General features: G+C 43.0%; 1 long non-coding RNA gene across 2 annotated transcripts; it reads left to right on the top strand.

The window, feature by feature from the left end:
* Positions 1-1,738: 1,738 nt before the first annotated feature.
* On the top strand, positions 1,739-7,853 carry LOC120847420. 2 transcript variants are annotated; one of them, XR_005717369.3, is made up of 5 exons: positions 1,739-1,893; positions 3,259-3,362; positions 6,907-7,057; positions 7,153-7,253; positions 7,794-7,853. It is a non-coding gene; the product is annotated as an uncharacterized LOC120847420 (long non-coding RNA). The 2 variants fall into 2 exon arrangements; XR_006077954.1 differs by lacking the exons at positions 1,739-1,893; positions 3,259-3,362 and adding an exon at positions 5,568-5,646.
* Positions 7,854-10,461: the final 2,608 nt, after the last annotated feature.

Consider the following 10,461-nt stretch of genomic DNA (forward strand, 5'->3'; position numbering starts at 1 on the left):
TCCACAACAGGTATAATTACTTCCTAAGCGCCTCACAAAATTAAACACTAGAACATCCCTGGGTCGACCCATTTGAGAGTGTTAGCAATGTTAGGTATATATATGTTCCTAATGCAATAGGTAGGATGGTTCCCCGTGGGTGTCGACAAAATAAACCCGACTATGCAGTGACTATTGTTTAAACAAGTTTAAATTTGATAACCCAGCTCACCTTGTTTACTTGCCAATTTTTCATTTTGATGAATTAGTGGAGGCTGGGTCGAGAAAACTAGAAACATCAACCGTGGACAGAAGGAGGTATCTCTCATACACGGTTGATATTTTTAGTTTTTTCTCCACAGACTCGGGTAACTCATCCAAATGGTTAATATACACACCAGCTCGCCTGCGCTCTCACATAAATTTCAATCAATCTTGTTCCCTTATGCTTACAGCGAAAGACATGAGGGCCAATGAGGCAGATAATCATAGCCCGTATTGAGCACTGACTTGAGCGCATAGTTGAAAAGAGATTTACACTGACGGCTGTACTCTAGCTCTTTTTTATATTATTAAAATGATGTAGTTAACCTTCAAGAGGCATAAATACTTTCCAAGGAACTCTAAAACATCAAACCCGGAAATTCCTCGGTCAACCAATAAGGGTGTGTTGGCAATGTTAGATGTATAAATCGAAAGCACCACTAAGAGGACGAGGACAGGGCACATACTAAAGGCCAGTAACTAAACATTCATGACTGAAATTTAAAATTAAATAATCGTTTCTTACAGAGAAAGAGTGAAGGAATATTGACGAATCTGTCCTGGCACACAGACTCAAGATATTTCAAGTTTAATTGTACCTAAACAGCAAACAAAACAAAGAGTGACGCAAAATTTTTATTAGTTGTGAACCGGAACAGTGTTCGAAATTATCATTGTGCGGTCACATAAAAATAAGTTTAAAAAAGGACACGCTTTACAACGCAAATGCAAGTCGGTTGGAGATCCCTCCCTTCACTAAAACAATTAAAAGTGGGTTACTGACGCACGTGCGTGAATTACGAGTCTACCGTTTTGACGGCAGCGACAGATGCGCGCAAACACAGCAAGTGTTTTTTTTTTTTGGACCCGTTCAAAATAAAAGCGGCGGCCTTATTGACGTGCCGTTTCGTTTTTTTATTAGAACTTGACCCAGTGTTGCGATCAGGCTGTGCGTGCCTTGTCATTAACTTCATTCGGATGAATTAGAACAGGCGCGGCAAACTTCCAGCAGCCGGTAGCCTGAGTTCAAGGAGTGTATGCGACAGCGCATCCTCATCTTTATCCGAATAACCCTGACTTTGAAGAGCTAGCGAAACCATAAAGAAACAAAGTATTTATCTCGAGGCGGATGTTACAGTCGACGCTGTCTTGCACTTGCGAGACACACTTCGCAAACGACAAATATTCCTATGCCTGGATTATTTCCTCCACCCCGGAGACCTGACACACAGGCAACCTTTCCTTTTGTGGAGGTTCGCCTCCCTAAAAAAATTATCAGTTTTTTAGCGGACAGAAAGCTTCAACGCGGAGCCCTCCATTGCAACTGGCAGCGCGATGGGACGAGCGAACGGCTAAGTAGGGCGAATTTGGGCCACGGCGCGGCGCCACTCGTATCGCTCCGGCGCGCCCCCTGGCCCAGCCGAACGGTCCCATAGTGCTCTAGCCGAAGCAACGTTCGCGGGAAGTCTAACCGCTTGAAGCACGTTGCAGAGTCGAGACCAGTTGAGCGGCCTGAATTTTACGAACGATTATGCAAGCGTACGTCTTGAGGACGACCATGAGCCACATATCATCTCAAATTTCTGCCCGTCAAGCCTTGTGACGAAACGGAATCGGACTTCTTCAAGGCGCGGATCCTAAAGTTGTTTGGTAAGTTCTAGTCTCCACACGCGTTGTGCCCAGGGGTGCTATGTTGCGCTTTTTGGACTCCCAGGAGACTAGGAAGAGGGAAGTGACGTCAACGACACAGCAAACGCAGATTGGGTGTTGATTTCGTTTTCTTCTGTCAACATCCAATCTGTATTTGCTGAGTCGTTGACGTCACTTCCCTCTCCCTAGTCTCCTGGGAGTGCAAAAAGCGCAACATAGCCCCCCAGGGTAAGTCCTATACTCCCCATGCATTTGAGGCCATGTTGAGGAACATTTTTCTCGGTGACTATTAGGAGTATTCCTGTCATGTAAATATCACTTTGTTCGAAATATTGTGTTTTATCCACTGAACTAGAATTATTTGAACCAATCTAAAATAAGTTTTTTTTTTTTTTTTTTTTTATTCGAGTACTGAAATTTTAGTTGTTTTCACCTATTAAAAACTTCGTAACTCAAACACTGCTAGGTGCAGATTTTTAATTTTAGTTCAGTATTTTTGAACACCCATGTATGTGGTAGGAATAAAAAATCAACCCTCTATAATGTCAGGTTAAGGAAAAAATGGTACCTATGTACTAAAAAACACTGTTTTGAGATAATTGAGTTTAAAGTAAAAAAACTGGTGAATAACGAATTTCTATTGGCACCAACAGCCTCAGAGTCATTTTTTCAATAGCCGCCAGCTTGAAAGGCATTGCTAAAGTCATGTCTTCGCCTTCAGGCTTATCGCCTTGCTTGCCGGGCCTCTTTTGTGACCTGCCATGTCGCTTGGTCCGTAAAGTATATTAGAGTGACGTCAACTTCCCTCAGCCACTTGATGGCTTTCCAAACAGGGTTCCATCCACAAAACTTCAAAACATTGGATTGTGCAATGCTGCCACCATTGAATAAAGGAACAGCATTCAATGGCGCCATTTTGTCGTTACGAAAACACAAACGCTTGAATGTACACACGGTACACACCTGGAAAAAACGTGCACAACGTCTCGTGATTGTCTTGGTTGAAAAAAAGCTATGCAATAGTTGCAAAATAATTTTTTGAGATTATCTGTTACTGAACAAGCTTTTAGGTCTTGTGTTGATTTTGTTTTGTTGGAGAATTCATCGATAAACAGGGAGTGTATCCCAAAAGGAGGCGTGGTCACCTGCTACTTGCTTTCGGAAGAAGTGATTTTCAGCCCCAAATATAGCTTTCTAAAAACACTGGGACAATGGAAAATGTGCAGAAAGAACTAAACTTTTCAAATTGCGAAAAAAACTAAAATTGAATTTTTTTTCAATTTTACCTTACCCTGTGCCCTTAAGTTAAAAATTGCAGCTTTAAGCACAATATGTGGGAGTAACTCTCGGCGCCGGTTGTTTCAGGATCGCAGAGTGACGCGGAAACCCAGCGACAGTAAGCGGGTGCTAGTACCTCCGACGAGATGAGTGACTGCCCGGGAGGGCTGGAGGAAGCTTGTATGAGACAGGTAATTGTAATTTCATTTTCGCGCTTGCGAAGCAATTTATAAGACGTATTTTAAATTTGAGATTTTCTTTAGTTATGCCGCCACAAGTACAAGGAATTTCATTGATAGGGGTGCCGTGTGTTTGTTTTCATATGCCCAGAAACTAGGTAAAGGTTATGTGTTTTAACCATTTCGTCGTTTACCCTGAGACTGGGTTTTTTTTTTTTTTTTGAAGAGCAGAAGTAACAGAAAAAACAGACAGAAGACCTGTCTGTTTTTTCTGTTACTTCTGCTCTTCAAAAAAAAAAAACCCAGTCTCAGGGTAAACGACGAAATGGTTGACTTCCACCAGCTAGCCTGTACTTTGACTCTTTTCTCGTTAATGTGTTTTAACATTTTTTCTGTGCTGATAGGCTTAAGGTTAGAATGAATTATATCTGTCAAGGCGTGGCGCAGTCTGTGTCTATTTGGAGAAGAGGTATGTGTGTGTGTGCGTGCGTGCGTGTTCGTTTGTTTGTTAGTTTGTTGGGGAGAGAGAGAGGAGATGAAGAAGAGGAGAAGGGTGAGGGATCACGTCGAATCATTCAAATCGTTAACTCTGACAGTAATAAGGTAAGAAGGATACCTGCTAGTTACACCGGTTCGGTTTTGTGCCAAACTCAAATTGCGTTTTGCCGCGTAAATATTGCTACAATTTTTTTTTCATCAACAAAATTAATTTGGAGGCATGCCGTTGACAAATAGGACCCCTGTTTTCAATCCCAGTCCAGGTTATTCGCGACTCCAGCGAACTATAGATGGCGCACTGCTCAGGCAAAATTCGGACGAAAGAAGGTCGTTTTCGTTGTTCAGCATGCGGACCATCACAAATTCCTGCACTGCAGCGCAAAATCGGTGTTACATTTGAATGCAAAGCGATTTTTCGACCCTAGAAACGTTCGTCTACTCAGTGCGTAGGAAGGACCCGGTGGAATCATTAAAATAATTACTGGAAACAATGTTTGTTTTTATGCTGCCTACGAGAACCAAGCAGCGATAGCAGACGACAGAGTCAGGACAACCTCCTCTCCTGAGCTTCTCGGCGCTGCCGCTATGCGGCGTCGATTTCGCCGGAGTCACGAATATTGCGCTGGTAAATTTCCTGTACATAGTGCTGCTTCAAAGATGAACTGAAGTTTATGTCTTCTATGTGTGCATTGGCAATGGCATGTGGCTCAACAAGACTTCACACACGAAAGTTCTCAAATAGAAGAGGGAATCAATGTTCATCCGGTAAGGTTTGGTAATTATCTCCGCCACAGATGGCCTCCTTGGCGAATTGTAACCGGCAGACCTTCAAACCGCACAAAGGCTAAGCAAAGCCACAACTGGATGCAGCAAGACTAAAAGCTTTATAATATACTGTAAGGACTATGGCTTTATAATAAGCCTTCTATAGCAAAACATACTGATCTGAAAAGCGTTGTTTGTGGTTATTTTAAAGTGGTATACGGAAACTTCGTCGTATTGTATTAATTCTGGTTCACTGCACAGTTAAAAGGTTTGTCTTCGTTTGCTGCCAGAGAAATATAGCTTGCGATGAACTAAATCAAAGTTATGACTGCTGGTGTCATGTACATATTCAGAACTTTTTTTATTAAAATAATTGTAATCAAGTGTTTTTATGGGTTTTAGCACTGTGATTAAGATACGTCAATGTGTTTTCTAAGAAAGACTACTAATTTGCAGTTTGTATCTTCTCCTAAAATATTTTGTAGATCTGAGCATGTATTCATACCTGAATATGTGCCAGGCATTCCCCTCTATGTGTATAATTGTTTACTAGGCCTGTAAGCTTCCCCACTACATCATTGCCGCTATGTTAGCGCTTCCCAGCTATTATTCGAGAGAGATAAGTGTTTCTCATGATCAATTAGGTTGAGATTGTTTAGCGTTAATGTTTTTGAGTCCCCCATTTTTAATTCCTGACAGAGCGCTTCAATGTCCTTTTATTTTTAGTTTGCCGCTATTCATCACCAAAGGCAAAAACATCACGCCACTGGGATTAACCTGAAGCTCACCTCATGATTAACGACGCTGCCGTCCACTGTCTTAAGGTGGGCCTACGTTCATGGGTACTTGTCTAGTGGTTCTGGAGTTGATGTTGCTGAGATAACCGAGACGCCGATTTCTACGATGGCCTCTGTCAGCATCATGGTCAATTACAGCTGGCCCGAGCCCGAACCAGGCCAATCAACGTGCTGGCCCAAGCCCTGCCCGGGCCCACAGTCAAAAGTCCGAGCCCATCCCAGGCCTGGGCTTTCGGGTAAGCCCAAGCCCGTGCCCAGTGGTATAATCTTTAATCCAATCGCCATATTGAGATAAAGACGTCAAAATTCCTCAGTTTAAATGTCGGAAGTGCCTCAATAAGAGCAGGTATAAATATTAGTAGCAAATTTAATGATAAAAAAACTGCGCCGACTTTACTCAACAAGATTAACAATTTAATCAAGCGTTTCGTCTCCCATGCGGGGAACATCATCAGTGAAACCTTCAAGCAGGAATGAGCGAAAAAACTTCAACAATCTTATTTAAGCAGGTCCGCATAAACATCGGGGGAGGGGGCCGCGGTTGGAGTTGCAAGCTGATGAGTCACTTCAGATGAACCATGATTCCACCAACCTTCGTGGACCCCACCTTTGTTCACACGCCAGAGTGGACGCATTCTCAAAGTCGAAACTGTGACCCGTATTCCAACAATGGTCTACGAGTTCCGTCTTCGCTCTTGTCGCATGCGTGGCCTTTGCCATGTCCCTTTTGTGACTTTCATTTAGCTTTAAACAGCATTGAATCATCAATCCAATTCACACATGAAGTTGAACAGAACGGTGCAAAGCCTTTTCTGTATGTTAATGTGTTCCGAAATAGTACCGGTCACTTATATACAACAGTGTACCGCAAAGCTGTGATACAGGCAACCTCTTTAGCTTTAACTCGCATCATTCTGTCGAACATAAAAGGGCTGTCGTAAAAAACCTACTACACCGGTCCGAATGCATTTCTTCTAATCCTCAATTGCGCGCTTCTGAGAAAAAAGTCAAATTTGGGGGATTTACGTGCTAAACCAACGACGGGCATGCCCCAGCATGCCCGTCGTTGAGGATTAATTTGAGGCACGTGAACAAAGGTGGGGTCCAAGCAGGTTCGTAGGATCATGGTTCATCCGAAGTGACTCATCAGCTTGTAACTCCAGCTGCGGCCCCCTCCTCAATGTGTATGCGGACTTGCTTAAATAGGACCGTTGAAGTTTCTTTCGCTCATTCCTGCTTCAAGGTTTCACCGACGATGTTTCCCACATGGGAGACGAAACGTTTGATTAAATTGTTAATCTTGTTGAGTAAAGTCGGTGCAGTTTTTTTTATCATTATGATTCCCGGCTTTTGGAATATTTTTGCAGCACATTTAATGAAGAAATGGATGCCGATAAACACCTGCCAAGGTTGACTAAAAATAAACAGAAACATCCAATCAATAGTTATGATTGCACTAAGCGGTTGCTATGTGGATGTTTTTTTATGTTCGACAGCTCAGCAAAGTCTGCGGATCTGGTTATGCTTCCTGTACGAGACAGATCACGAAGCGGTTGCTGACTGACCAGTTGGGGCGAAAATTTTTGTGGGAAGGACGTGAGAGAAAGTTGACATTCAGGAACCTTCACCTTGCTGAGTGCATCATAAGTAAGTAATCTCTGGAACAGTAGTGCAGATCGCTTCACATGGAACCAGATTTATGGAATTGTTGGTGTCGTACTTCTGTTGCTTTCTTTTATCAGATGCAGTGCAGAGCTGCCATAAATGTGAAGACTTCAAGGTAGAAACCATGGTCACGGATTAACTTCGCCACGCACCTGCCTGACATCAGTCATCTCAAATGGTAAACTTGTCTTATTAAGCTGATGTTAGCACAAAAATCAAACTTTTCTAGAACAGTAAGTATGGTGTGCAATTTCTTCAAAGCATAATTTCTATATGAGAGTATTTGAATGCTTTAAATATTAAAGCCAGTGACACCTTTTTTGGTTTAATTTGAGAGCAAATACTACAGGTGTGAACAGTATTGAATAATTTTAAATAAAAAAAAATTTTCTTTGGAGTGTTTCTCTAAGAGGAAAAATTTCATTATGTAATAGTACCTTATTATGGATTAAAAAGAATGCATAGACAACGAATTTTAAGAACACTGATATTTGATGTAAATCTAACAAACAAAAGTTGGCAATACAGTACACACATCCAGCATGAATGTGCTTTAAAAACAACGCATAAAATACTTGTGATTTATTTACATCAGTTCCAATTCTTGCATATTTGAGTCACTTCACTTTGAACTTCACTGTTTTATTAGTTTTGTTTCAAAGAATGGTAAACCACTGCTCACATATCTTTAACGTAACATTTTTTCGTTGCTTTTCAGGAACATTCTGCACCACAGGAGAGAGAGATGTGAACTGCCTTAAGTGGGCCTTGAATGTGCTGAGCTTTTTATTATGTTTATCCGACATTTTTTTTAAGCAAAGTATCCTGCATGGTTCAGTAAGTATACTTTATTTTGAAAACCTAATGCTGTCTATGCAGCATTGTTCAAAAATTATACTTTATTTTAAAAGCATCAAGCACTGCTCGTCTGTCTAACAGTAGCAATAAAGAGTTAATGGCGATTTGTTTGGCACTGCAACTTTTTCTACAGAACGGATGTGCATGCCTGACAGGCTGGGCAGGAATTTAGTGCGCTACTCACGTTCAAAGTTACGCTGCAAGACTGCAGCGGCATCTTTTGCCATGCAGTCGGTGCTACAGCTCTCATGGAATTCTGGTGTCCTCGTCACTAGAGCACATGACTACTGAAGCCTTAGACTTCAGTAGTCAATTCCTCAGGGCCGTTCGTCATAGCTTATGACAATGTTTGTGTCCAGTATTTCAGTTCTCTCGCATGTGGCGAGGTCCACCTCACTAAAACGAGTCAGCATCAGTAGTGTCGCCTTCCTTGTCAGTGTCGTCTGCATTGATCCTGTGGTAAAGCTTCTGAGCTTGATGGTGAAAAAAAAACTTCAATATAAGGAATGTCTGCTGCGGGCCTGATTGCTACATTATACATCTGTAATGCGCCATTTGGGTATACATTGAGAGCATGCACGGGCCATACAGCAAATCTGCCCTCTGAGCTCTTGTTTTGTAAAGAATTGGACTCTTATCCGTTTAAATTTTTCTGTAGGACAGTTTACACGCTATATGCTAGCATAAAATGAAGGCTGCTTAGGCACTTCCTTGCCCTCCTGGCATAGGGCTGGTCCCTATACGAGGAAAGGTAATATTTCTGAGGTATGTACTTGGTACATCCACAGGATCAGGCTGAACATCCTACAATGGTCCTGAATGTCCAGCTGCATCAACCAGATTGTGTTAGTGGTACGTTTTCTGGGGAACCGTTTTGCACTGCACAGTAGATACTTTCAATGTTGGATGAATCGTAGCAGATATCCACTGGATATGTTAAATGTCCGAACAACACATCTCTCGGATGTTTAATAGACGGTTGCTGGTTGACTGGGTACCATCAAACCAATGTGCACCGGGGCACCTGTTGTCAATTGCCGCTCATTGGTTTTCGCCCCCTAAACGCCATCAACCCAATGTGCACAGGGGTGCCTGTCGTCAATTGCCGCTTATTGGTTTTTGCCCCATAAATACCACCAATCCAATGTGCACAGGGGGGCCTGTTGCCAATAGCCGCTCATTCGTTTTTGCCCCATAAATACCATCAACCCAATGTGCACAGGAGCACCTGTTGCCAATTGCTGCTCATTGGTTTTTGCCCCATAAATACCCTCAATGCAATGTGCACTGGGGTACCTGTTGCCAATTGCTGCTCATTGGTTTTCGTTTCATAAATGCAATCAGCCCAATGTGAATTCCCTAAAGGATTACCAATTCAGCCCAATGTGAATTCCCTAAAGGATTACCAATTGGTGCACATAGGTTTTTGTTTCATAAATGCATATTGCTCAATGTGTCTGGACCTACAGTTGCACAGTGGTTCAATGTGAATTTTGGCCTCATTTCACATCGCCCATTTCCAGCAGGGTAGCACATCTAAGAACATCACTTCATGGTGACTATACTTCGCGCGCGCACATTCAGTTACTGACATTACAGTTACTGACGTTTCGGGTTAGCCGTAAACCCGATATAGAAGGGCGGAACCCGTATAGTCTGATGTTACTAGCTGAGGAGCGGTCAATTCTTCTCTACTCTCCGGAGGCCAAAAAAGGCTGCGCAACACTGCCCCATTACGCTACCGTATACCGTACCCTCTGTCGACAGCCAAAAAAACAGCGGTGACAATTGTTTAAAATCATGGTAGCGCTTTTAGACCAGGACGAAGAAGAGACAAGACACACACGAGCGCTCGTGTGTGTCTTGTCTCTTATTCGTCTTCGTCTAAAAGCGCTACCATGATTTTGACATCCCAATACCAACTAGCCCAGCGTTCAGCTTTGACAATTGTTTCTTTGCAATTATTCAAACTTTCCTTCATTCGATTTAGATATTTTACATTCAAGTGTACTATTCTAACAGTACGATGCTAAAAATCACAATTAGACCTCAAGAAATCGCGGGCAAAAACAGCGACTTCATATGTTCAGAAGCTCAGAGAAGTGTAGCAGACGCTCGACTTCCGGGACAAGCACCAGAACTTCCGGTGGGGGTTGTGTGTGTGTTTATACAGCCTAGAACTTGGTCTGCCTCACAAGGGCGACGAGTCTCCCAGCTGTAGATGAGAAATTTAACCAGTGCGGTACAGCCGCTAGCCTGGGGTCTTTAACGTGTATCACGCAGTAGTGATACACGACCGCACGCCGGTACGATGCTCATCCAGATCGAAACGGGCAGGGGTGGGGCTCGAACCCAGGATCCCTGGGTTCTGCAGCGCGAGCTTTCGCTCCACGTGCTCCGAGCTGGTGTGCTGACGGGAGGCACTCACTTGATCGAATGACGTTTTAGCGAACGCCCACGTTTCATCGAATGACACTTCAGCGAATAGTCGGACGCCGCGAAGCGGCGTTTTCGGGTGGGCCAAGTGA

Source organism: Ixodes scapularis, unplaced genomic scaffold (assembly GCF_016920785.2).
Source record: "Ixodes scapularis isolate PalLabHiFi unplaced genomic scaffold, ASM1692078v2 PGA_scaffold2__306_contigs__length_199485367, whole genome shotgun sequence".
Classification (NCBI taxonomy): domain Eukaryota; kingdom Metazoa; phylum Arthropoda; class Arachnida; order Ixodida; family Ixodidae; genus Ixodes; species Ixodes scapularis.